General features: G+C 43.3%; 1 protein-coding gene and 1 non-coding gene across 2 annotated transcripts in view; both read left to right on the top strand.

The window, feature by feature from the left end:
* Nucleotides 1–26,309, top strand: part of dcc (DCC netrin 1 receptor) — a gene marked incomplete at its 5' end in the record, with an annotated part of 921,129 nt that overhangs the window by 533,522 nt on the left and 361,298 nt on the right. The window lies entirely within an intron of this gene.
* Nucleotides 18,088–18,160, top strand: trnam-cau (transfer RNA methionine (anticodon CAU)). The gene has a single exon. It is a non-coding gene; the product is annotated as a tRNA-Met (tRNA).

Genomic DNA, 26,309 nt, shown 5'->3' with positions numbered 1-26,309 from the left:
TCTTGAGTCCATGACATGCTTGTAAAATCTCCCCTGTAGTTTATATGGATTTCAGCAAAGCCTTTGACAAGGTCCCACACGGAAGACTTATAAAGAAGGCAAAGGCACATGGGATACAGGGTAATTTGATAAGGTGGATTCAAAATTGGCTTAGTTGTGGGAGGCAGAGGGTGATGACAGAAGAATGCTTTAGTGACTGGAAGCCAATGTCCAGTGGCGTACCACAGGGGTCTGTGCTCGATCCCCTATTATTTGTCATTTATATGAACGACAAAGATGACTATGTGGGGGGTAGGATTTGTAAGTTTGCGGATGACACAAAGATTGGCCGGGTAGTTAACAGTGAGGTTGAGTGTCTTGGGCTACAGGAAGATATAGACGGGATGGTCAGATGGGCAGATAAGTAGCAGATGGAATTTAACCCTGAAAAGTGTGAGGTGATACACTTTGGAAGGAGTAATTTGACAAGGAAGTATTCAATGAACGGCATGGCACTAGGATGTTCTGAGGAACAAAGGGACCTTGGCGTGTGTGTCCATAGATCTCTGAAGGCAGAGGGGCATGTTAGTGGGGTGATGAAAAAGGCATATGGGACACTTGCCTTTATCAATCGAGGCATAGATTACAAAAGTAGGGAGGTCATGTTGGAGTTGTATAGAACCTTGGTGAGGCCACAGCTGGAGTACTGTGTGCAGTTCTGGTCGCCACATTATAGGAAGGATGTGATTGCACTGGAAGGGGTGCAGAGGAGATTCACCAGGATTTTGCCTGGGATGAGACATTTAAGTTAGGAAGAGAGGTTGGATAGACTTGGGTTGTTTTCGTTGGAGCAGAGAAGACTGAGGGGTGACCTGATGGAGGTGTACAAGATTATGAGGGGCATGGACAGGGTGGATAGGGAGCAGATGTTCCCCTTGGTTGAAGGGTCAGTCACAAGGAGGCATAAGTTCAAGGGGAGGGGCAGAAGGTTTAGGGGGGATGTGAGGAAAAACTTTTTTACCCAGAGGGTGGTGACGGTCTGGAATGCACTGCCCGGGAGGGTAGTGGAGGCGGGTTGCCTCACATCCTTTAAAAAGTACCTGGATGAGCGCTTGGCACGTCATAACATTCAAGGCTATGGGCCAAGTGCTGGTAAATGGGATTAGGTAGGTAGGTCAGGTGCAGACTCGATGGACTGAAGGGCCTCTTCTGCACTGTGATTCTGTGTGATTCTGAGCTCCCAACTATCCGTGACCTTCTATTTTGCTCCACCTGTTCCACCCCCTCTTAAATAGTATAAAACCCATCACACTTCTACCTCTCTTCAGCTCTAAAGAAGAGTCATATGGACTTGAAGCATTAATTCTGTTTCTCTCTCCACAGATGCTGCCAGACTGCTGAGTATTTCCAGAATTTTCTGTCTTTATTTCAGATTCCCAGCATCTGCAGTAATTTGCTTTTATTTTAGTGGAGGAGTACTGATTCTCAGCTGAATCTAGGGGGGGACACAGTGTGGGTGGGGTGGGAGTGTAGGGGTGGGCAGTAAGTGGTAATCAACAAGAGGATTTCTTGCCCATATTTAGCTTGATGCCATAAGACTTCACGGGGTCTGGAGTCCATGTTGAGGATTCCCAGGGAAACTCCCTCCCTCCCCACTGTATGCCACAATGCCATCACCTCTGGTGGGTCTGTCCTGTCGGTGGTGCCTGGGACATTGTCTGTATGGTATGAATCCAAGAGTACGACTATGTTAGGCTGTTGCTCTCCCAATTGTTGCACAGACCCCCAGATGTTAGTAAGGAGGACTTTGCAGTGTCGATAGGGCTGTGTGTGTCATTGCCCATTCCAATGCCTAGCTCAATGCCAGGTGGTCCATCTGGTTTCATTCATTTTTTTGGACTTTGATACAACTGAGTGGCTTGCTAGGCCATTTCAGAGAGCACTCACGAGTCAACCACATTGCTATGACCAAGTAAGGATGGCAGATTTCCTTCCCTAAAAGGGGCTTTAGTCAACCAAATGGGTTCAATGATAGTTTCAGGTACAATGATAGTTTCAGAATAACTATTACTCAGACTAACTTTTACTTCCAGATTTTGTTAATTGAATTTAAATTCCACCATCTGCCATGGCAGGATTTGAACCTACGTCTCCAGGCTATTAGCTTAGACCTTCTGGATTACTAGTCCAGTTACACCACTGCCTCTCCAAGGTCATTGGCACATTTAAACTTTAGTCATTGAAATACAGGTTCTTTCTTCTAAACTGGGATGATAGGTGACAACATAGGGTAGACAATGTCAATTTGCAATCCTGGCTCAGTTCTCTACATTCCATGAGTACATATCAGGATTTCAGGTGCTGAAGTCAGTTTGCCATGGAGGAACTGGTAGCATTTCTTCGGTGGCAGTACCCCCATGACCGGAGGGTATAGATGGGAGGTCCAAACCTGAGATAACAACATGGTCTGTCAAGAGATTACCAAAATGTATTCATGTTCCCTGGCCTCCTTACCGAAGGGGTAATAGTAGCACATTTTGTTTTTATTTTGAGGAGCTAACTTTGTCCAGGTTTCTTCGCCTGCAGCAACAGCCAGGCACCCGCGGTGAAACCTTGGCAAGTTAATTAAGGGATCGTCCCTAGCAGCAGAAACTTCGGCAAGGTCTGGGGCAGGTGCATCCCAATATTCACGCCTGGAAGTTCTTCTGCTCTGTGGATTTTCAGCCTTAGTTTAAAAAAAAAATCAAAAAAATAATCCCATTGTCAATTGTCTTGACATTCCAAAAAATGTTGGATTTTCAATCTCATTGAAGATCTGTCATTTTGGGCATGCTTACCACTTAACCATGATTGGGGGAACAATGAAGTTATCTCAAAGCATCGCTATTTATTCCAATGACTCCAACCTAATCTGAGCTTCAAATTGGGAGTTGCTTGGTCCCAGCTTCGTGATGGTCGGAGATGAAACATAACAAATTTGTTATGTTTTGTTTGAAGAATCAGAATCTGCCACATTACTTAGACTTTTTGAGCAGGTAATTGACGTAAATTGACTCCCACTAGGCTTTTCCTTGAAGCAGCCTGAAAACAGATCCAGTGCTAACTTTTCCAGGTTCCTGTTGTGTTTCTGGATTGACAAGCAATGCAACCGCAATCATTTATTTACACAAAAGTGAACAGAGCTATCCTAGCGTACAGACGAGATGCCTCTGTGATCTCTATTATTAGAGAGGCTTTGGATTTGAGTGGAGACTTGAAGTGATAAGACTCAATGGGAGAGAAAGTGAGGGACTAAGTCAAAGGTGCCTCCTACCAGGCAGGAGATGGATTCTTCATTTGTTATTTAAAATTATATAAATAGGGAAATACTTTGTAATGAAAGTATTCCCTCTGTGCTTGCCTTCTTTGAACAAGCTGCTGTTATCTGATATTTCCAAGTAGACTAAGCGACATTCTTAATATCCCTGTGCATTTTAATAATACAGTAAGAAAAGGCATCCATTTTTTTCTTGAAGTTTTTTTAAAATTTATGTCCTTAACAAGGAAAGGGGATAGGACATTTTTCTCTGTTTTAAATTCAGAATCAACATCACGTCGTCTGACATTAATATTTTTTGGGGTTAATATAAAGGTCAAAGCTTCTTCTGCTCTGCCCAGTAAGGGAGCCTAATGTCCTCTGGAGCTACATAGGATCCCAGCAAGTCAGGCAAGAAGATAGGGTGGGGAGCTGTTCCAGCAGCTCCCTATTCTATCTACCTCCAGTTCCAGTGTCACCTGCAGGTAGGTATTGTACTAATAGAAACACCATGGGCTGAATTTTCGCCACTAAAAATGGCAGACCTGCCTGGAAATCAGAAGCCCCGCCACTGGACATGGCACCCACCATTTTTGCGCAAGTGGGAATGGGCACGGGTCAGGGTTTCCAGACGTGCAGTTCACGGAGGCAGCTGCCCATCACCAGCTGCCTCCACTCAAGTCAGATTTTGTCTCACAGGCGTGTGAAACATGACATGCGCAGAGTAGACCTGGTAGGAACAGGTCTGAACGTTCTGCATTTCTTTGGCTAGCCAGGGTACCACTTTGGAGAGGTGCAGTTACCCCTGTAGAATTAACTTTAAATTTGTCTTAACTTCCCCAGAATTTGCAAAAACTCAATTCAAACTATCTTGCTTAAACCCAAGGGTAGAGGAGTATGGGTCTGCTGGACTGTCAATTCCCAAATGGAGGAGGACGAGGAGGCTGCCAATGGCAGAGCAGCTGGGAGGCATGGCCATGTAGCCAGAGCTGACTCTGGGCAGGAAGGGGTCACTGCCAGAGGGTCCTTGTGCAGAATTGATTCACATAAAGTCCTCCTATCTTACACTTGATATTTGGCATTCCTCGGGGAGCAGCTTCCAAGTGACGAACCTTTTACGTTGACACCAAAATTACTCATGGAACGTCCATATCCCACAAGGGAGAGAATCAATGAGTTTGACTCAGTTACATTAAAATGGATGAAACATAGAAAGTTAGAAAATAGGAGCAGGAGTAGGTCATTCGGACCTACGCGCCAGCTCCGCCATTCAATATGATCATGGCTGATCCTCTATCTCAGCGCCAAATTTCCTGCTTTCTCCTCATATCCCTTGATGTCTTTAGAGTCCAGAAACCTATCTATTTCCTTCTTAAATATATTCAGTAACTTGGTCTCCACAACCTTCTGTGGTAGAGAATTCCACAGGCTCATCATTCTCGGAGTGAAGAAGTTTCTCCTCATCTCAGTCCTAAATGGCCTGCCCCATATCCTGAGACTGTGACCCCTTGTTCTGGACCCCTAGCCAGAGGAAACATCTTCCCTGAATCCAGTCTGTCCAGCCCTGTCAGAATTTTATACATTTCAATGAAATCCCCTCTCATTCTTCCAAACTACAGTGAATACAGGCCTAGTCCACCCAATCGCTCCTCATACAACAATCTTGTCATCCCAGGAATCAGTCTGGTGAACCTTTGCTGCACTTCCTCTATTGCAAGTATATCCATTCTTAGGTAAAGATACCAAAAGTGCACACAATACTCTGAGTGTGGCCTCACCAAGGCCCTGTACAGCTACAGTAAGACATCCTTGCTCCCGTACTCCAGTTCTCTTACAATGAAGGCGAACATACCATTTGCCTTCTTTACTGCTTGCTGCACTTGCATGCTAGCTTTCAGTGATTGGTGTACAAAGACACCCAGGCCCCTTTTTACATCAACATTTCCCAACCTGTCACCATTTAAATAACACTCTGCCATTACTCTGTTTTTCCTACTGAAGTGGATAACTTCATACTTATCAACATTATACTGCATTTTCCATGTATTTGCCCACTCACTCAACCTGTCTAAATTGCCTTGAAGCCTCTTAACACCCTCCTCACCACTCACATTCTCACCAAGTTTCATGTCGTCAGCAAACTTGGAAATATTACATTTCGTTCCCTCATCCAAATCATTGATATATATTGCGAATAGCTGGAAGCCAAGCACTGATCCCTGTGGTACCCCACTAGCTGCCACCTACCTCTCTGAAAGACTCTTTGTTTCCTGTCTGCTAACCAATTCTCAATTCATGCCAATATATTACCGCCAATTCCAATGCTTTAATTTTACACACTAACCTCTTCTGTGGGACTTTATCAAAAGCTTTCTGAAAATCTGAATACACCACATCCACTGGTTCTCCCTTATCTATCCTGCTATCCTCAAAAAACAGTCCAGTAGGTTTGTCAAACATGATTCCCCTTTCACAAATCCATGTTGACTTTGTCTAATCCTGCTGATCTTTTCTAACCGTCCTGTTATCACATCCTTTATAATAGACTCTAACATTTTCCCTACTACTGATGTTAAGCTAGCTGGTCTGTAATTCCCAGTTTTCTCCCTCCCTCCTCTTTTAAATAGTGGGGTTACATTTGCCACCCTCCAATCTGCCAGGACTGTTCCAGAATCTACAAAATTTTAGAAGATGTCAATCAACACATGCACTATTTCCATGGCTACCTCCTTTAGTATCCTGGGATGTAGATTATCAGGCCCTGGAGATTTATTAGCTTTCCGTCCCATTAATTTCTCCAGCACTATTGTTTTAGTAATACTAGTTTCCTTCAATTCCTCCTCCTCACTAGACCCTTGGTTCCTTAGTATTTCTGGGAAGTTATTTGTGTCTTCCTACATGAAGACAGAACTAAAGTAGTTGTTTAATTGCTCTGCTATTTCCTTGTTCTTATTATAAATTCTCCTGTTTCAGACTGTAAGGGAGCTACATTTGTCTTCACTAATCTTTTTCTTTTTATATTCTTATAGAAGCTTTTACAGTCCACTTTTATGATCCTTGCAAGTTTACTCTCATACTCTATTTTTCCCCTCTTAATCAATCTGTTAGTCCATGTTTGCTGAATTCTAAGCTGCTTCCAATCCTCAGACTTGCTACTTTTTCTAGCAACTGTATATGATTCATCTTTGGATCTAATACTATCATTAAATTCTTTTGTTAGCCATGGTTGGGCCACTTTTCCTGTTGTGTTTTTGTGCCAGAAAGGAACATATAGCTGTTGCAATGCATACATTAGTTCCTTAACTATTAGTCATTTCCTTTTTGCCTGTCCTTCCTAAATATCGAGTACCCTTGGATATTCAGTCCCCAGCCTTGGTCACCCTGCATCCATGTCTCCATAGCTGCAATCATATCGTACCCGTTTACATCTATTTGCGCTGTTAATTTGTCTACCTTATTGTGCATGCTACGTGCATTCAGATATAGTGCCTTTAGACTTGTCTTTTTAACATTTTTGCACATCCTTTTTTGTACTGTGGCCCTATTTGCTGCTAGCCCTTGTTTCCTCTACCTTTCACCTTGTGCCACTGACTTCACAACACATGCTACATCCCTCCAAATGCTGGTATCTGAGTTGGTGGAGTGTGGGCTCATCACATATATTGCTGCCTCCTCAGACACCTCTAACTTCTCTCGATGCCTGAGGGATGATCTGGCCTGGGAGGAGGGGGATGGGTGAGTGAGTGAGCAAAGCTGAGACCTATGAGAGACACAAAAGGAGTTATTTAGATACATATATAGTCCTTCTCAATGTGAATGCAGTCTCTGATGCATACCATTGCCTTAACCATGTCTACGCTGTCCTTATGACACAACCCCCATCCTTGCACTCTCCATCATGCCAAAGTCCCCTTGAACTGACATCATGACCTCCGCCATGTTTCAAGGAGATTTTAACACCACCTTTATCATGCTACCAGCGATTCAGCATTGCCGACAGACAGCTGCTCAGGGACCCTGGCTATTTCCCTGGACACTGCCATCAGTTCAATCAAGCGAATTTTTCTCAGCTAGGCTAACCCACCTCCAGTCAAGGCCATCGCTTGAGCACTCTTCGCCCTCTTCGAATGCGGCAACAACATGATTTCTTGTTAGCCTGATGTATAGTGCATGCAAGGATATCTCTCTTCACTGTCTCTGTGCATCAGTGGGGGGGGGAGTAGAGGCCAAGGGCGCGGGAGCATTTTCAGGGGGCAGGCCTTGGGGGTGGTGCCCAATGTGTAAAGGAGGCCCTTGAAGAAATCACCACACCTTTACACCAGAGGCCTGAGCAGGGTGACCTGCTGGACTTTCCCCCTGTGCCTGAACTCCTCTCGCCAGCCTCAATATTGAGGCCAGGTGGGAAATAACCCTTAAAGGGCCAATAATTTGCCACTTAAGGGCCTCAATTGGGGTGATGGTAGGCGGGTTGCCTAGGCCCTACCTGCCTCACATAAAATTGTGGACAAGTTGGGGCGGGCAGGAGAGTGGTGGGAAAGCCACCCAGGGAATTTTACCATAAAATTCTACCCACATGTATTATAGGTGTTTTTCTAATAATTTGAAGGTGTCAGTGTGCTTAGCACTCAGTTTTAAGATACAGCTTGAATGTGCGCTTTGATGGAGCATGTGTCTATGCATTTAATAATGAGAAGGCATGCAAGAATGTGGCATTGCCTAAGAGTAACTGTGGAAAAATTGACATGCGGCTAGACCTGATGTCCCTGCACCCCAACACCCGCGCCCTTGCTAGGCGTGTTTTTGACAGGGGTCACGTAAAATATGTCAGGCAGCTAGCCCACTGCCTTCCTGCCCACCCCTGACAGGATCCTCATAATACTGGATTGGTGGGTAAGGCACCCGCGAGCCTGCCATTTAATGGTCACTTAAGGACTTCAACCCGCCTCCACTGCCATAATACACTGAGTCAGTGGAAGGCAGATGAGAGTGGGAAGGTCATTTTTTTCACCACAGTTGGTGAAATGGTGGGCAGGAAGGAGATCACATCCTTTGCGGGGTGCCCTGTGCACCTTGGGGGAACCCCCGCAAGATTGTTCCCCCCCCCCTCCACCCTCCACTTTGTGCCTCACTGCCCGGCCTCCAAAACCCAATCCCCACCTCCACCCAATTCGACCCCTCCCTAGGGTGTCCAATCCCTTCCTGCCCAAAAAGCCGGAGACTTAACTGGGAGTTGCCATTGATCTTCTTCGTGGAACTGCTTGTAGTTCCGGCAGTGTCCACAACTGTGCTCTGGAGCTGCTGTGACCGCAAGAGCTACATGCCAATCAGATTGGCTGGCAGCTCTCGAGGGTGGAATTTCCTTCCACTGAGGAACAGAAGTCCAACCCTCAGCTTGTAAGGGTAATATCACTGTGGGGCAGCCTTTTTTAAAGTTGGTCAGTTTAGTGTCCTTGTTGTAAAACCCATCTGGTTCACTAATTTCCCTGAGGGAAGGAAATCTGCTGTCCTTACCTGGTCTGGTTTACATGTGACTCCGGACCTACAACCATGTGGTTGACTCTTAATTGCCCTAAAGGGCCATTAGGGACAGGTAACAAATGCTGGCCTTTCCAGCGACACCCACATCCCATGAAAGAAAATTAACGAAAAATTAAATCAAGACTGATCCGCACCTCTGCTCCATTTACCTGCATTTGCTTCACATCCTTCGATATCCTCACCTAACAAAAAGCTATCAACCTCAACCTCAAAAAGTTCAATATACCCAGCATCCAAAGTACTTCCTGATTTTATCCCTCAATAACTTAGCTCTAATTTTGAGATTATGCCTTCTTGCTCTGAACGTCCCTGTTGGAGGAAATAATTTCTCTGTAGCTATCCAATTGAATCCCTTTATTATTTTAATCACCTCAATTAGATCTATTCTTACCCTTCAAAACTCAAGAAAACACAATTGAAATTTATCAAACTGTCCTCTTAACTGAACTGTTTAAGTCCTGGTACTGTTCCGTTGAATCTGTACTGTAGGTCATTATACCGTTCCAGAGGTGTGGTATCCAAAACTGAATGCAGATGGAGGCTGACCAAGGTTCTGTACTACTGAAGAAAATTCCTCACTTTTGTACTCCAACTATACCTAAAAAGGCTGGGATAATGTTTTCACTAGGTAATGAGGGGCAACCACAGGAAATATTGTTAGGTCAACCTATAGTTTTTGCTGGCATTAGGGTCACTTAAAAACATAAGGAATAGGAACAGGAGTAGACCATTTGGCCCCTTGAGCCTGCTCTGCCATTCAATAAGATCATGGCTGACTTTCTTGTGTGTCGATTTCCACATTCCCATTTAACCCCAATAACCTTTGATTCTCTTGCCTAACAAGAATCTATCTGTAAGATAGATTCTATCTATAAGATACAATGTTCTGTCTTCTTGGTGTTTCAACATTATGATCAGGAACTCACCCCGGAGAAGCTAAATTGCAATGTCAAATTTAAAAAGAAAGTAAGTTCTAGAGTTTCCTGACTACCGGGTCGAGGAATCTCTATTTACTTTCATTCCTCAGCAGCATACAATGAATTCTGTTGCTGCCCTCTGCAGTTAACATCCTCTAAAAGATTTCCTTTGTGTAATTGATCTTAAATATTCTGTGGAGATTATACTGATTGCATTACAATCTGTAATCATGTTAAAATAAGTCGCAATTCGGAAAGTTGTGTGATTTACATAAAAATGGCTTTCAAGGCAGAAAAATGACCAAAATGGGAACAATTATATTAAATAGCAATTCACAGTGGAAGTGCTTGTTACTGGTAATTAAATCACCGATCATCGTAATCAGCTCACTTGTGCTAATTGGAGAGTTCCATTTAAAATCTCATAAATTCATAAAATCCTTGCCAAGAAATGCTGGGGTATATTTTCCGGTCACTATGGCTGTGCTATAGGAACAGAACAGGTGCTGAGGGAGTAGAAAATCTGCCTTGGATTCATGCATCCAATGAATCAGTGAACCATGTTGTGAATTGTGCTGGGTGCTCCCGATGCCCATCTGGAATAGACCTCAGGGGAAGATCCATGTGTAATGGAGGTTGAAAGGGTCGAAGGAACTTTAGTCTTTTATTTTTAATTTTCAATTTATGATATAATTATAGCTCTGGTCTTTGTTATTACTTGCAGTTGGCATTTTTAGAAATATCTTTACAGATATAGGCGCAAACCTTCCGATCAGAGTCAGTACCGCTGCATCTGATGCTGACCAGACAGAAAACTATCCACTTAGTTGGATATGTTTAAAAGACCAGATTTCCAATTCATGATGCAGAAGAACTCCCTCAGTGTAAGAATCCATGCAGAGAGCAGCAAAGAGAATCAGTGCAGAAGACACCCTTTCTTTTTACATCATTAGCTGCCGTAAGGTAAGTTTAAATGTCCAGTGTGAATGTAAGTGAATGGGTGACGGATGAATGCTAGTGAATGGATGAACAGAGGAATGAGTGAATGGGTAGGATGGTAAGGTGGAAGGTGGGTGAGATGGCAGGGTGGCAGGTGCATAGGGTGGAAGGTAGGTGAAGTGGTAGGGTAGCAGCTGGATGAGATGTTACATAGCGGGGGTTGAGATGGTATGGTGGCAGGTGGGTGAAGTGGGTAGGTGGGTCAGGGGCGTAATTGGGTCCAGTCGGGAGGGTTAGTCAGGTGGTTGGGGCTAGTCAGGCCGGGTCAGGGGGCAGTCAGGTTCAAGGGAGGAGTCGGAAAGTTCAGTGCGAGTGATGGGGGCGGGGGCTAGTTCGTTGTATTGTGACCCAAGAGTTAGACTAGGGCTTTTCTGTCTAACATTTTAACATTTCCTGGGTAACAATTCAGGTAATAATACCATGGAACTGTCCAAAGTCTCCGACACTAACTTAGAGCCAAAGACATTTGTTGAAGGGCCCCGGGGAGCAGGGCAATTGCCCATCGGAAGTTCAAACTTTCTGGGCAATTCCCAGGGAGTCAGCTCGTCGGGACTTCCATGGGGCCCCAATGCACATCTTGGGTCATATTTCTGGCCTTCAACAATCCAGAGACCGGAAGATCTGTGCCATGATTTTTAAAATGTTTTTTTGAGAATTTCTTTCTCCGCACAGTATGTAATGTTTACTGGAGGCCTGAAGATTGCCTGCAATTCCTAAAAAAGCTAACTGTCCATGAAATATTTAGGAATCTTGACTAGAACAAGAAGAAGTAAACAAAGGTTATGAAAAATGTGGCTTGCAACCATTTGCAGTCACTCAGGGAGTGACGAGCCAAGATAATAAGGACTCCTGAGGTAATGTGCCATCCAAGTTAAATTTAATGATGGAGTTGGTTTTAAAATGTTCCAACCATAGCATTTCATGGTTCAGTTTGTATAACATGGATGAAATGTCAGCAGGCACCGGATCCAGATTACCTGCATTCACCATTGTTACAACTACATCTATCCTGGTATGCCGACCTAGCATTGACTTTAGTTAACTGCCTCTGCAGGCTCCAGATCAGCAGGGAGCCAAGTGCACAGATGTGCCTTTGGCTGCAAGGAACAACCTGCACTATCGGAAAGACACAACCAGTGGCAGTCAAGATCAGTGTCTATCTCAATATTTCTGTCTCCACTTCCTTCTAGATTAATGTAGGGATCAACTGCAAATGTATAGAACAGGTGGCTGTTGGCGTGCTCAGCATTTTCATCTTTTATCCTGTTGAATAGTAATTGCAGTGTAATACAGTATCACTGCCCTGCTGCCCACTGCTTTATTTCTCACAGAGGTCACTGTTGGCAGCAGAATGCAATCTATCTCCAGTCAGTGATATTTCTCAGTAATAAACAACATCAACATTAATAACAATGTGCAATTATGTAATGCATTTAACAGTGTAAAACATCCCAAGGCACTTCACTAGAGAAATTATCAAACAACATTTGATTCCAAGCCGTATAAAAAGATTTATTTATTATTTCCTGTGATTTGGGTGTCACTGACAAGGTCAGCACTTGTTACCCATCCCTAATTGCCCTTTAACTCAGTAGCAGTTCAGAGTCAGCCACATTGCTGTGAACCTGGGCTCACATGTAAGCCAGACCAGGTAAGTACAGCTGATTTCCTTCCCTAAAGGACATTAGTGAAGGATTTTTTACAACAATTGATTATAGCTTTCAATTCCAGATTTATTAATTGAATTTAAACTCCAGCAGCTTCTGCCATGTGGTGGCATTAGAACCCATGCCCCTAGAGCATTAGCCTCAGCCTCTGGATTACTAGCCTGGTGACATTACCACTCAACCACCGTCTCCCCTTATTAGGAGAGGTGACCAAAACTTGATCAAATAAATCTTAAGCAGCAACTTAAAGAGAAGGGAGAGGTAGGTAGGTAATCAGCCATAGTCCATGAAGGACTATAGGCATCTCCCTCCATTAGAGAGTGACAATTGGTTATGTAGCTTGAGGGGCATCAGTCCTCATCAAGCATGGGGCAGTCAAAGAGGCAGGGCTCCATGAACTACCATAGTGTGATTGAATGCACGCTGTTGGCATCATTCTGCACCATATTCTAGCCATCTAGCCAACTGAATTAACTGGTCCCCAAGCTAACTGAGAGATAGAGAAGTGGAAAGGTTTAGGGAGGGTTCTTGAGGCTTAGGCTGCTGAAAGTATGACTGCCAATACAGGAGAAATGGGAATTGGGAGCACGCAAGAGGCCAGTATCGGAAGAGCAGCTTGCCAGAAAACAGCTATTGATATGCACAGTTGGACCATCTGCCTGGTAATTGTACTGTTAGATCATATTACCTTGCTTTTATCCATAGGTAGCCAACTTCTTTTGCATTTGTTCCTGTTGCATATTAAACATGGTTGTCACCTAGTGCCAGGCATGCTGCCCTGCTTTCCCCCGAACAGACTGCTCTGGAAGAACAACAATCCTCACTTTCGCGGTTATCAAACAGAGAGTTACTTGTAGGGTCACTTCATTACAGAATCATAGACTAGTACATGAAAAGAGGACATTTGGCCAATCAAGTGTGCACCAACCCTGTCGAAGAATAATATAGTTAGACCCACACGCCGGCTGTTTCCCTACATCCCTGCATTTTTTTCTCCTTCAGGTATTTGTGAAAGTCCTTTATGAAAACTACTATTAAATTTGTTTCAACCACCCTATTAGGCATTAAGAATCCACTTGTCACCTATCACCAGTTGGAACACCATAAACTGCAGATTCCCATACCTGTGATTATTGCAGCACTATTCAAACAACTTCACAGCTCCAGGGCATCACCAACATCCCAGCAACAACAAGAAGTATGCAACAACGATTCACCAGTTCCCTTCGCTTGCTTTGGTTTCTCCTGTTTCTAGGTTTAAGTTTTTCTCTCGGAGACTGATTCTTCGGGTCGCTCCTGCCATTTATGTCCCTTTATAGAAACTCCAGTCAGAAGCGTGTTCCACACACACAGCATTAACCGGGCCCATTTCCCCTGGCCATAGCTTCCTGACACCCTTGCTTTTCTGACTTTTTGTGAGGTCTGCTTTTGCCAGGTTTTTCACTTGAGAGGAATTGATTCTGCAGGTTCTTCCCACCACCTGCTTTACTCTCTCTGGGGCTTGCTACTGTCTCTGACTGGGTGATTAAATAGCTCCCACCTGAATGCTGCATTTGGTCGCAAGCTTTGAATTTGTTGCTTCATGGTTTCAATATCTCGAGTCTTCCTCTATCAAGACCAGCATGCACACCAATAATTATTGGGCCACACAGTCAGTTTCTTGCCTCAGATTTACTTTTCTTCCTTTAAGTTTTGCAAGCCACTTCCAAGCCACAAAAGCCTTTGGAATAGCCAAAAAATATCCTTAAGGTATTTGCAAGCCCTTGGAAAAGCTGGAAAACAGTGCCACTAACCTTTAAGTGATTGTTTCACTTTAACTTTTGGCTGCAAGGGCTGAAGGGAGGCAACTTTTCACACTGGCGCACTGGCAAGCACCCAAGGCCAGACCTAATGTGGGCCGCAAGCTCACTGTGAATATGGAATTAAGGCACGCCTTTAGGAATCTGGGGAGAGGCCTACCTTGAGCAAACTCACTACTCCACACACCTTCCACAGTTGTTTGGGAGAATAGGGAATATCCCAGGGCTCTGCACCAAGTGTAGCATCAATGCAAAAAAGAATTAGGGACCCATGTGCTCTTGTTGATGTGAGTGCTTTGCTGAGTGATCCAGTAATGGGCATGTGTTTTAATTTACTCTAATATATAAATGGATTCCCCATTGGATTAAGCCCACTGACCAGGGGTGACTTGCCTGGTGAGACAAGTGCCTCACTTGGATTTCTTTAATCTAAACACATTAGCCAGTTGTATTTTAGAAATTAATTTAATGTTGTTAATAACATACTGAGACTGAGAAAAGGTTAATTAATTGCTACCAAAGTTTAAATCACAAGCTAATATATCTCCATATGGGAAACATGCAGTACATTCTAACTGAAGACATTGCGCAAGCAAGAAAGGTCTGTTGTCATGGCAACACAATAGATTGGACAGGCAGACTCATTGCTTCAGGAGGAAGCATGCTACTGTGTCTGTGGAGTCGGAGGTTCGTGAGATTGGAGCTGGGATGTCGCCTAGAAAATGGTGTTGGTTGAAACCGACAACGATAACAACCTTAAAGGAAAGGGTTTTTCTCTTAGTTCTCCAGAGGAGAAGAATACAATTGTAAAACAAGGCAGGGTAACACCAGTGCTACAAGCCATATTAAAAGACACAAGATCTCCTGGTATGAAAATAATAGACAGTTGTGCAATAAGTAACAGCTGTAGAGCATATGCATCACCTGGCAAGAAGATCACCCGGTGCCACTGTCACTGACTCTGAAATTCTTTGCATGTTCTCCTGATTTACTTCCATAATTTTACTGAGAGACTCGCCGAGTCCCTAGAGGAATTCTATTAGAGGCTGAAAATGGCCTTTTACATTCTTCCTATGGGGTCTTTCACCAGCATGCTGCCAAAGTTATAATGGGAGACTGGGCGAATTCCTGTTGATTTTCAGAACCTCTTAGTCGTGTAGATTCCCAGTTTCTATTTATTTATAACAATCCATTTTCTCAAAGAAACATTGCCTTTAAGTGACAATCAGCAAGCTTAACAACCGTTGCTTTTGTGTTTGCAATCAGTTGATGTTCACTGGGTCCTCTGTTCAGTGTCCCCAGTCCTTTATGGGGTAGACAATCATTTACATTTTATTCAGCAGCGTTCAGTGTCCTTTGCATTAGTTGCCTCCATTGGGCTTCACTGGGCACCCTGATGCAGACCTCAAAGCATCCACTCAGTATACTTGAGGGAGGCTCCATCTATCAAAACATTAGATTTTGTGAAAAAAAGACCTGCATTTATAGAACATTTATCACAATCTTAATATACCCCAAAGCACTTTATAGCCAATTAAGCACTTTTGAATTGTTGTCACTGTTGTAGGAAACGTAGCAGGTTATTTGCAAAGAGCAATTTCCATAAACAACGTGTGATGATACCAGATAATCTGTACTTAGTGATGTTAATAAGAGTTAAATATTGGTCATGATACCAGGGGTACCTCCCATACTTTGCTACAAAATAATACCTTGGAAGCTTTGCTGTCTACCTGAGAGAACAGACAGCTTAATGTCTCATCTGAGAAACCCCTGACAGTGCAGTACTCCTTAGTAACTCCTGAGTTAGCAATGTGACTTTGGTGGTATCATGTTTCATTTTAATCTGGATTAATCCATATTAAATCCAGATTAAAAATTAACCTGTAGATTGTTAATGCCTTATTAGAAATGTTCTGCTTGCCATGTTTAATTGGCATTTTACCATTCCTACTCTTGTAAAAGGCAATGTGTATAGCTGCACTAAGTTGTCAAATCATTATAAAGGCAAAATTGATCTAGGTGGCAATGTTTTTTAGACACCATGCGAGCGCTTAAGATTCCAAACTGGAGTCCGCACGCATGTGTGCACTTCTAAAATCAATGCATACAGAATGCCATTTTGGAAAGGGGTTAACATGTGTGCACGTAATGTTCACCTCAACATATGCAGAGCAGGCAGAGCATGGTGCCAATCAGCATATAAGAGCAGCCATTTTGGAGCTCCACAGTTTAGACACCATCCCTTAAACTTTGTATAGTTGAACACTTGTTAAGCATCATAAAGGGAAGCATCATAAGGGAAGCATCATAAGAGGCATAGTGGTAATATTACTGGGCTAGTAATCCATGGCCTAAGGATAATGCTCTGGGGATATGGATTCAAATCCCATCATCACAGCTGGTGAGGTTTGAATTCAATTAATAAAATCTGGAGTATAAAGTTAGTAACTGAACATAAAACCAGGAAGGAAATGCCCTTACCTGGTCTAGCCTACATGTGACTCCAGACCCACATCAATGTGGTTCACTTTTAAATACTCTCTGAAATGGCCCAAAAAGCTACTCAGTTCAAGGGCAATTAGGGATGGGAAACAAATGCCAGCGATGCCCATATCCCCTCAAAGAATGAAAAACAATAAAGGACCTCTGATCAGTGGTAGAGGATTGTTGCTGCTTTATTTCTTCTGACTGTTGTAACAATTTTATATGGTTTTGATACTTTCCATAGTGGTTTCAAGTTTCAAAGGTCTTCAAAGAGTGGTCTGGTGGGTGTTGAATTATGTTTTTTTTGGTGACTAAAGATTTGTACAGAGACCAGTTGCTTGCAGACATGGCTGGACGAGAAAGCCTTCCTCTTGACTTTGAATATGACTGGGAAAATGGGCAGGGGCCATGCAGAGCAAGACAAGCTGGAGGAGGGAGGAAGAATGGTTCACAGCTGGAGGCATTAAATGCAGAGAGTCTTTAGGGAGCAAATCTGTTGCAGTAAAGATTGCTGAGTGTGGTGATGCCCTGAAAGTTCTTTTGTACACTGGTATCCAGAGCTTCCACTTTAGAGTTCATGTGAAGTCTTCTTATGCTGCAATGGAAGCTGAGACATCAGACGTTAGATGCTGCTACATGGATAGGTTCCATGAGTTTTTTTTATTTGTTCACGGGATATAGAATTAAGGCATGCCTTTGGGAATCCAAACTCAATGTTGCTGATCTCATTTCAGCTAATTGAGGACTGACCAAGGGCTGAACCTCAGATCTTCTTCGATTCCCTTTTTGTGGAGCTTTGTGTTCTGGATCCATTTTTCTATAACAAATCTCTTAATCCACATCTCTTTTGAAATAGCATGGAGGAAAATCCATTCGCACAGCACCACTCCTAATTTCTATAGATCTTACTGAAGATTGCTACTTGGTCCACGTAGCTGGTGGTCCCAGTACTGTTTGTAGTGTGTTTTTTTTCTTATTCTTTCATGGGATGTGCATCGCTGGCAAGGCCAGCATGTGTTACCCATCCCCAATTTCCCTTGAACTTGATGCTTTGAAAGACTTTGGTGGAACTACCTTCGCACAGCTCCCAGCTGATCTTATAAACAGACAACGAAAATTTTGCTCTCTCCATGTGACTTTTCACAAGTTCAAGGCCTTTTCCAAATAAGGTTTTGTATTCAAGCTGTGTTCACATCCTGTGTTGTTGATTAAAACCTATGAGGTTTTGAGACAGTCAGTCTCTTTGTTTTAGAATGACCCATTCAAATGAGCCCAGCACATCAGTGTAAAAGATAAAGCTGAAATATTTGCAATAACCTTCAGCCAAAAGTGCCGAGTGGATGATCCATCTTGCCCTCCTCTGGAGGTCCCCAGCATCACAGGTGCCAGTCTTCAGCCACTTCGATTCCTTCTTAGTGCAGTAGGCAGCGCGTCAGTCTCATAATCTGAAGGTCCTGAGTTCAATCCTCAGAGAGGGCAATGTGCTTGCACTCCACGTGATGTCAAGAAATGGTTGAAGGCACTGGATACAGCAACTGCTATGGGTCCTGACAATATTCTGGCAATAGTACTGAAGACTTGTGCTCCAGAACTTGCCTCTCCCCTGGACAAGTTGTTCCAGTACAGCTACAACATCTGGCATCTACCCAACAATGTGGAAAATTGCCCAAGTATGTCCCATCCACAAAAAGCTGGACAAATCCAACCCGAATAATTACTGTCCCATTGGTCTACTCTCAATCTTCAGTAAAGTAATGGAAGGGGTCATCAACAGTGCTATTGAGCGGCACTTGCTTAGAAATAACCTGTTCACTGATGCTCAGTTTCTGTTCCGCCAGGGCCACTCAGCTCCTGACTTCATTCCAGTCTTGGTTTAAACATGGTCAAAAGAGCTGAACTCCTGAGGTCTTGACATCACAGAATCACAGAATTTTAACGGCACAGAAGGAAGCCATTCAGCCCATCATGTCTGCCCAGCTCTTCAAATGAGTATTATGACCTAGTGCTATTGCCCTGCCTTTTCCCCGTACCCCTGCACATTGTTTCTATTCAAATAATCATCGAATGCCCTCTTGAATGCCTCGATTGAACCTGTCTCCACGACACTTCCAGGCAGTGCATTCCACACCCGAACCACTCGTTGTGTGAAAAAGTTTTTTCTCACGTCACATTTGCTCTTTTGCAAATCACTTTAAATCTGTACCCTCTCATTCTTATCCTTTTATGAGTGGGAACAGCTTCTCCCTATCTACTCTGTCCAGCCCCCTCATGATTTTGAGCATCTCTTTCAAATCTCCTCTCAGCCTTCTTCTCTCCAAGGAGGACAGTCCCAATCTCTCCAATCTATCCTCATAGCTGAAGTTTCTCATCCCTGGAACCATTCTTGTAAACCTCTTCACTCTTCCCAATGTGTTCACATCCTTCCTATAATGTGGCACCCAGAACTATACACAATATTCCAGTTGAGGTCTGACGAGTGCCTTATATAAATTCAGCATAGCCTCCTTGCTCTTGTACTCTCAGCCCCTACTAATAAAGCCCAGGATACTATATGCTTTATTAACTGCTATCTCCATCTGCCCTTTCATATTCAACGATCTATGCACATTTACACCCAGGTCTTTCTGCTCCTGCACTTCCTTCAAAATTTCACCCCTTATTTTATATTATCTGCCCATGTTCTTCCTACCAAAATGCATCACCTCACACTTCTCCGCATTGAACTTCATCTGCCACCTATCTGCCCGCTCCACCAACTTGTCTATGTCCTCTTGAAGTTCTACACTGTCCTTCTCACAGTTTCCAAAACTCCCAAGTTTCAGTGTCATCAACAAACTTTGAAATTGTCCCCTGCGCACCAAGACCTAGATCATTAATATATATCAGGAAAAGCAAGGGTCCCAATACCAACCTCTGGGGAACTCCACTACAGATCTTCCTCCAGCCTGAAAGATATCCATTGACCATTATTCTCTGCTTCCTATTTTTCAGCCAATTTTGTACCCATGTTGCTAATGTCCCTTTTATACCAATTGGGGGAGTCGATGACATGGTGGTATTGTTGCCGGACTAGTAATCTAGAGACCCAGGTTAATACTCTGGGGACCAGGGTTTAAATCACGCCATGGCAGATGGTGGAATTTGAATTCAATAAAAATCTGGAATTAAAAGACTAATGATGACCATGAAATCATTGTTGATTGTTCTAAAAACCCAACTGGTTCATTTATGTCCTTTCAGGAAGGAAATCTGCCGTCCTTACTTGGTCTGCCCTACATGTGACTGCAGACCCAGAGCAATGTGGTTGACTCTTAAATGCCCTCTGAACACGAGCAATTAGGGATGGGAAATAAATGCTGGCCTAGCCAGTGACGCCCACATCCCATGAATGAATTAAAAAAACTTTTCTCACAAATCTGTTGTGGCACTGTATCAAATGCCTTTTGAAGGTCCATGTACACCACATCAACAGCATTACCCTCATCGACCTTTTCTGTTATCTCTTTAAAAATCTCTAGCAAGTTAGTTAAACACAGTTTCCCCTTTAGAAATCCATGCTGGCTTTTCCTTATCCATCCATATTTTTCTATGTGACTACTAATTCTATCCTGAATTATTGTTTCTAGAATCTTTTCCATCACTGAAGTTAAACTGACTGGTCTGTAATTGCTGGGCTTATCCTTACAACCTTTTTTGAACAAGGGCATAATGTTTGCAATTCTCCAGTCCTCTGGCAACTCCCCTGCGTCTAGGGAAGACAGAAAAGCTATGGCCAGTGCCCCTGCAATTTCTGCCCTTACTTCCTTAATATCCTTGGATGCATCTCGTCCGGTCCCGGTGCCTTGTCAACTTTAAGTATCGACAGCCTATTCAAAACTTACTCCTTCTCAATTTTGAACCCTTCTAGTGACAGAGTTTCCTCATCTGTCAACATGACCTGGGTAGCATCCACCTCCTTGGTAAAGACAGATGCAAAGTATTCATTTAATACCTCAACCATGGCCCCTTCGTCCATGTGTAAATTCCTTTTTAGGTCCCTAATCGGCCCTACTCCTCCTTTTACCACTCTTTTACTATTTATATGCCTATAGAAGACTTTGGGATTCCCCTTTATGTTGGCTGCCAATCTTTTCTCATAATCCCTCTTTGCTTCTCTAATATGCTTTTTCACCTCCCCTCTGAACCTTCTGTATTCCTCTTGGTTCTCAATTGTATTTTCTACCTGACACCTGTCATAATCACACCTTTTCTTCTCTATCTTAATTTCAATCTCCTTTTTCATCCAGAAAGCTCTGGATTTGTTTGTCCTACATTTCCCTTTCGACTGTGCCCGAACCAATTCTTTTTTGAAGGTAGCCCATTGTTCAGCTACTGTTTTCCCCACCAATCTTTTGTTCCAGTCTATCTGGCCCAGCTCCATTCTTGCCCCATTGAAGTCAGCTCTCATCCAGTTAATTATTCTTACTCTGGATTGCCGATCGTCCTTTTCTGTCATCATCCTAAAACGGACAATACAATGATCACTGTCTCCTAAATGTTCCCCCATTGACACTTGATCTACTTGGCCCAACTCATTTCCAAGAACCAGGTCTATTCTTGTTGGATTGGACATATACTGCTGTAGAAAATTCTCCTGAGCACAATCTAGGAACTTTTGCCCCTCTCCGCTCTTTACACTACCACTGTCCCAGTCTACATTCGGGTAATTAAAGTTACCCACTATAACTACTCTATAATGCCTGCATCTCTGTAATTTCCCTGAAGATTTGTTCTTCTACGTCCTTCTCACTAGTTGGTGCTCTATAGACTACACCGAGCAATGTAATTGCACCCTTTTTGTTCCTCAGCTCTCGTCGAATTGATTCTGTCTTTGAACCCTCTGGGACGTCCTCTTTCTCCAGCACTGCAATGCTGTCCTTAATCAATACTGCCATCCCTCCCCCTTTCCTTCCTTTCCTATCTCTTCTGAATGCCTTGTACCTGGGAATATTTAACACCCAGTTCTGCCCTTCCTTGAGCCAGGTCTCTGTTATCACCTCAGATACTGAAACAGTCCATGCCCCAATGCAGCAAGACCTGGACAATATCCAGGCTCGGGCTGAAAAGTGGCAAATTCCATTAGTGGCACAAAAGTGTCAGACAATGACCATCTCCATCAATAGTGAATCTAACCAACTTCCCTTGACATTCAATGCCATTACCATTGCTGAATCCTCCACTATCGACATCCTGGGCATATCCGTTGACCAGAAACTGAGCTGGGTTAGCCATATAAATACCATGGCTACAAGAACAGGTCAGAGGCTAGGAATCCTGCAGCAGGTAACCTGCCTCCTGACTCCCCAAAGCCTGTCCAACATCTACAAGGCACAAGTCAGGAATGTGATGGAATACTCCACACTTGCCTGGATGTGTGCAGCTCTAACAACACTCAAGAAGCTTGGCACATCCAGGACAAAGCAGCCTGCTTGATTGGCACCCCATCCACAAACATTCACTCCCTCCATCACCGACGAACAGTGGCAGCAGTGTGTACCATTTACAAGATGCACTGCAGCAACTCACCAGGGCTCCTTAGACAACAACTTCCACAACCACTACCATCTAGAATGTTAAGGGCAGCAGACGCATGGGAACACCACCACCTGGAAGCTTCCCTCTAAGCCACTCACCATCCTGTCTTGGAAATATATCGCAGTTCCTTCATTGTCGCGCAGTTAAAATCCTGGAACTCCTTCTCCAACAGCACTGTGGGTGTCCCTACACCACATGAACCTCATTGGTTCCAGAAGGCAGCTCACCACCACCTTCTCAAGGGCAATTAAGGATGGGCAATAAATGCTGGCCTAGCCAGCGATGCCCACATTCCATGAATGACTTTTTAAAAATCCGATAATGCCCCTTTGATTGGTTTCAGGGATGGGCATTGACTCACGTCATTCTGGAATGTTACTTTGTCCCTCTTGGGACAGGGGAGTGGTAGTAATCCACAAAATAAGTCAGGTGACCTTGGGCCGCCATTTTTTCCAGCCTTTTTGTCCAGGGTTTTAAAATGTAAAATTAGTTTGAAGTTTGGAATATGACATGCCGGTACTGGGCATGACAGTAAGAATGAATAAAAATGAAATCCTCACAGTGAAATTCTTTCTTTTAAGCGGCTTATGCTTTTTTGAGGTTCTGGCTGCATGCATTTCCTTTCATTAATTTGCAGAACATGTCCACCAGTGATCTGGCTTCACAAAATATAATCTTTACTGTGAGTATAATGAACTCTCACAGATATATTCAGGGAGCTTGCAACCCCACTGGTAATCTATGGTCAGATGTCCTTGTGTTGTTACAGGGATGATAACTGACTATACAGCTGTTGAGCTGGTTGATGAAGCTGTGCGGATGGAATTTCTAAATTAAGTTGTTTTTTTATATAGGAGAAAGATTAAATTTGTATGTAGAAGATTTGCAAGTTAATTTATGGCAGATGTTCGGTTTTACCCAGCCAAGATCCTTTCATGGAAATGTGTAGGTTAAAATGTCGACTCTGGTCAGATAGCTCATTATCCTGCATGTAGAGTTTTTCGTCACACTGCCAGCTGCCTTGTCTGAAAGGTGCCCCCATGTACTAGTTACATGATCCCACCAATAAATCAGCCCAGAAATTCCGCTTGGGTTCCCCTGTTCGCTTGCTGTCTCTTCAATGGTAGATCAAATTGAAAGAAATACATACAATGCTGCAAAGATTAGCGGTGGGCCAGAAGACTGGGAAAATTTTAGAAACCAGCAAAGGGTCAGTAAAAAAAGTTATATGAAGAGAGAAATTGTAACCTGAGAGAAAACTAACAAGAAATATAAAAGCAGGTGGTAAAAGCTTCTACAAATACATAAAAAACGAGAAGAATAACAAAAGTGAGCACTGGCCTCTTAGAGGATGAGACTGGGGAATTAGTGATGGGAAACAAAGAAATGGCAGAGACTTTGCATCAGTAGAAGACACAAAAAGCATCCCAAGGATAGTAGAAAAGCACTGGGCAAAAGGGAGGGAGGAACTTAAACTAATCACGATCATCAGAGAAAAAGTAGGAGGAAAACTGATGTGACTAAAGGCTGACAAACCACCTAGAGCTGATGGTCTGCATCCTCGGGTCCAGAGATAGTGGATGCATTGGTTGTAATCTTTTAAAATTCCCTAGCTTCTGGAAAGATCCCGGCTGATTGGAAAATGGCAAATATAACTCCACTATTCAAGAAACAAGGGAGACAGAAAGCAGGAAGACATAGTCCAGTTAGTCTAAGATTGGGAAAATGCTAGAAATCAATATTAAAGATGTAGTTACAGGACATTTAGAAAATCATAATATAATCAGGCAGAGTCAATGTAGTTTTATGGAAAGCAAGTCATGGGCAGAATTTTCCCCTCGTTGGGCGGGCACGGCGGACGGGCCTGGGTGTGGCTGTGAGACAGATCAGGCTCTGACCGTGATTTTACGCTGGAGGAGGAGCGCGAGCGCTGAAGTCTGTGCATGCGCAGGGAAGCGCACACTGAAAGCTCCCTGAAGGCACAGAGCTGCCTCAGGGAGCTGAAGAATTTTAAAATGAAAAATAAACAGTCACATGAATAGGGACATGTTAAAAATGTTTTTAAAAAAATTTAATTGTTTTTTTAGTTACCGTTGGAAACTTCATCCCACCCGTGGATGAGGTTTTGTAAAAATGCAAAGGCCACCTGGCCTATTCGTCTGTCTGCCAACTGAAAGGTTGACCGGGCAGCAAAAAATACAAATTAATTACTTGTTTGAGGGTCTTAATAGGCCTCTTAATTGTCAGCGGGCACACTGCTAACTCTCGCGCGCGCCCGCTGACCGAAAGATTGCGAGAGTGCATGATGACGTTGGGATGCTTGCCCGTCATCGTGCACTATTTCACTTCCGTTCGGGTCAGGCATGCGCCCGCCCACGGGACGACAATTTCTGCCCCATGTTTCACAAATTTATTAGAGTTCTTTGAGGATATAACAAGCAGGGTAAATAAAGGGGAACCAGTAGATGTAGTGCATTTGGAGATGAAGTCCCATTCTGACCCAATTAAGGCTGCCCCCAATATAATAGAGCTGCAGGGCAGCAGGGCAGCAGGGGTTTCTAGTCAATGTGGTGCTGATGGACTTTTCGATTGGGGTTGCGTTAAAAATTTAAAATCCAGCCCATGTGTTTTTTTATTTAATCATTCATGGGATGTGGGTGTCGCTGGCTAGGCCAGCATTTATTGCCCATCCCTAATTGCTCTTGTTTAGAGGGCATTTTAAGAGTCACTGCTGTGGGTCTGGAGTCACGTGTAGGCCAGAACTGGTAAGATGGCAGATTTCCTTCCCTAAAGGACATTAGCAAACCAGCTATGTTTTTATAATAATTGTCAGACTTTCCATTCCAGATTTTTATTGAATTCAAATTTCACCATTTACCTTGGTGGGATTCAAATCAAGGTTCCCAAAGCATTACTGGAATACCTGGATATATGAATACCTAGCATAGTAGTATTGTTAATGGAGTGGTATACCACTGCATTGACAATACCACTACGCCACCGCCTCAAAGATAGAGGATTGGCTAACTAACATGAAACAGAGAATCGGGAAAAATTGGTTATTTTCAAGTTGGCAAACTGTAACTAGTTTCGTGCCACATGGATCAGTGCTGGGGCCTCAGCTATTTACAATCTATACTAATAACTTGGATGAAGGCACCAATTATAGCCAAATTTGCTGATGATACAAAGATAGGTAGGAAAGCGAGTTGTGAGGATGATGCAAAGAGTCTACAAACGGATATAGATAGGTTAAGTGAGTGAACAATAATTTGGAGATGAAGTATAATGTGGGCAAAATATGACATTGTCTACTTTTTGGCAGGAAGAATAGGAAAGTAGAATATTACTTAAATGGAGAGAGACTGCAGTATGCTGCAGTACAGAGGGATATGGGTGTCCTTGTACATTAATACAAAAAGTTTGCAAGCAGGTACAGCAAGTAATTAGGAAGGTAAATAGGGAAGTTAGCCTTTATTGCAAGGGGGATGGAGTATAAAAGTAGGGAAGTCTTGCTACAGCTATACAGGACATTGGTGAGACTGCATTTGGAATATTGTGTACAACCCCGGACTTACTGAAGGAAGGATATACTTGCATTGGAAGCAGTTCAGAGAAAGCTCACTAGGCTGATTTCTGGAATGATGAGGTTGTCTTATGAGGAAAGGTTGAGCAGGTTGGTCCTATGCTCATTGGAGTTTAGAAGATTGAGAGGTAATCTTATTGAAACATATAAGTTTCTGAGGGGGCGTGAGACGATAAGTGCTAAGAGGATGTTTCCCCTCGTGGGGGAACCTAGAACTAAGGGGAGCAGTTTAAAAAAGGTGTCTCCCATTTAAGATGGAGATGAGGAGGAATTTAATTTAATTTAATGAGGACTTAAAGCCACAATCAGATCACTCAGGACTCTTTGTACCACAGCATTCCACAACTTCTTTCCATTTAAATAATATTATGTTTTTCTTTTCTTCCCACCAAAGTGGGCAGCCTCACATTTTCCCATATTATACTCCATCTGCCAGATTTTTGCCCACTAACTTAACCTATCTATACA

Source organism: Cetorhinus maximus, chromosome 1 (assembly GCF_964194155.1).
Source record: "Cetorhinus maximus chromosome 1, sCetMax3.hap1.1, whole genome shotgun sequence".
NCBI classification, from domain to species: domain Eukaryota; kingdom Metazoa; phylum Chordata; class Chondrichthyes; order Lamniformes; family Cetorhinidae; genus Cetorhinus; species Cetorhinus maximus.
This window is presented reverse-complemented; position numbering and strand designations above follow the sequence as displayed.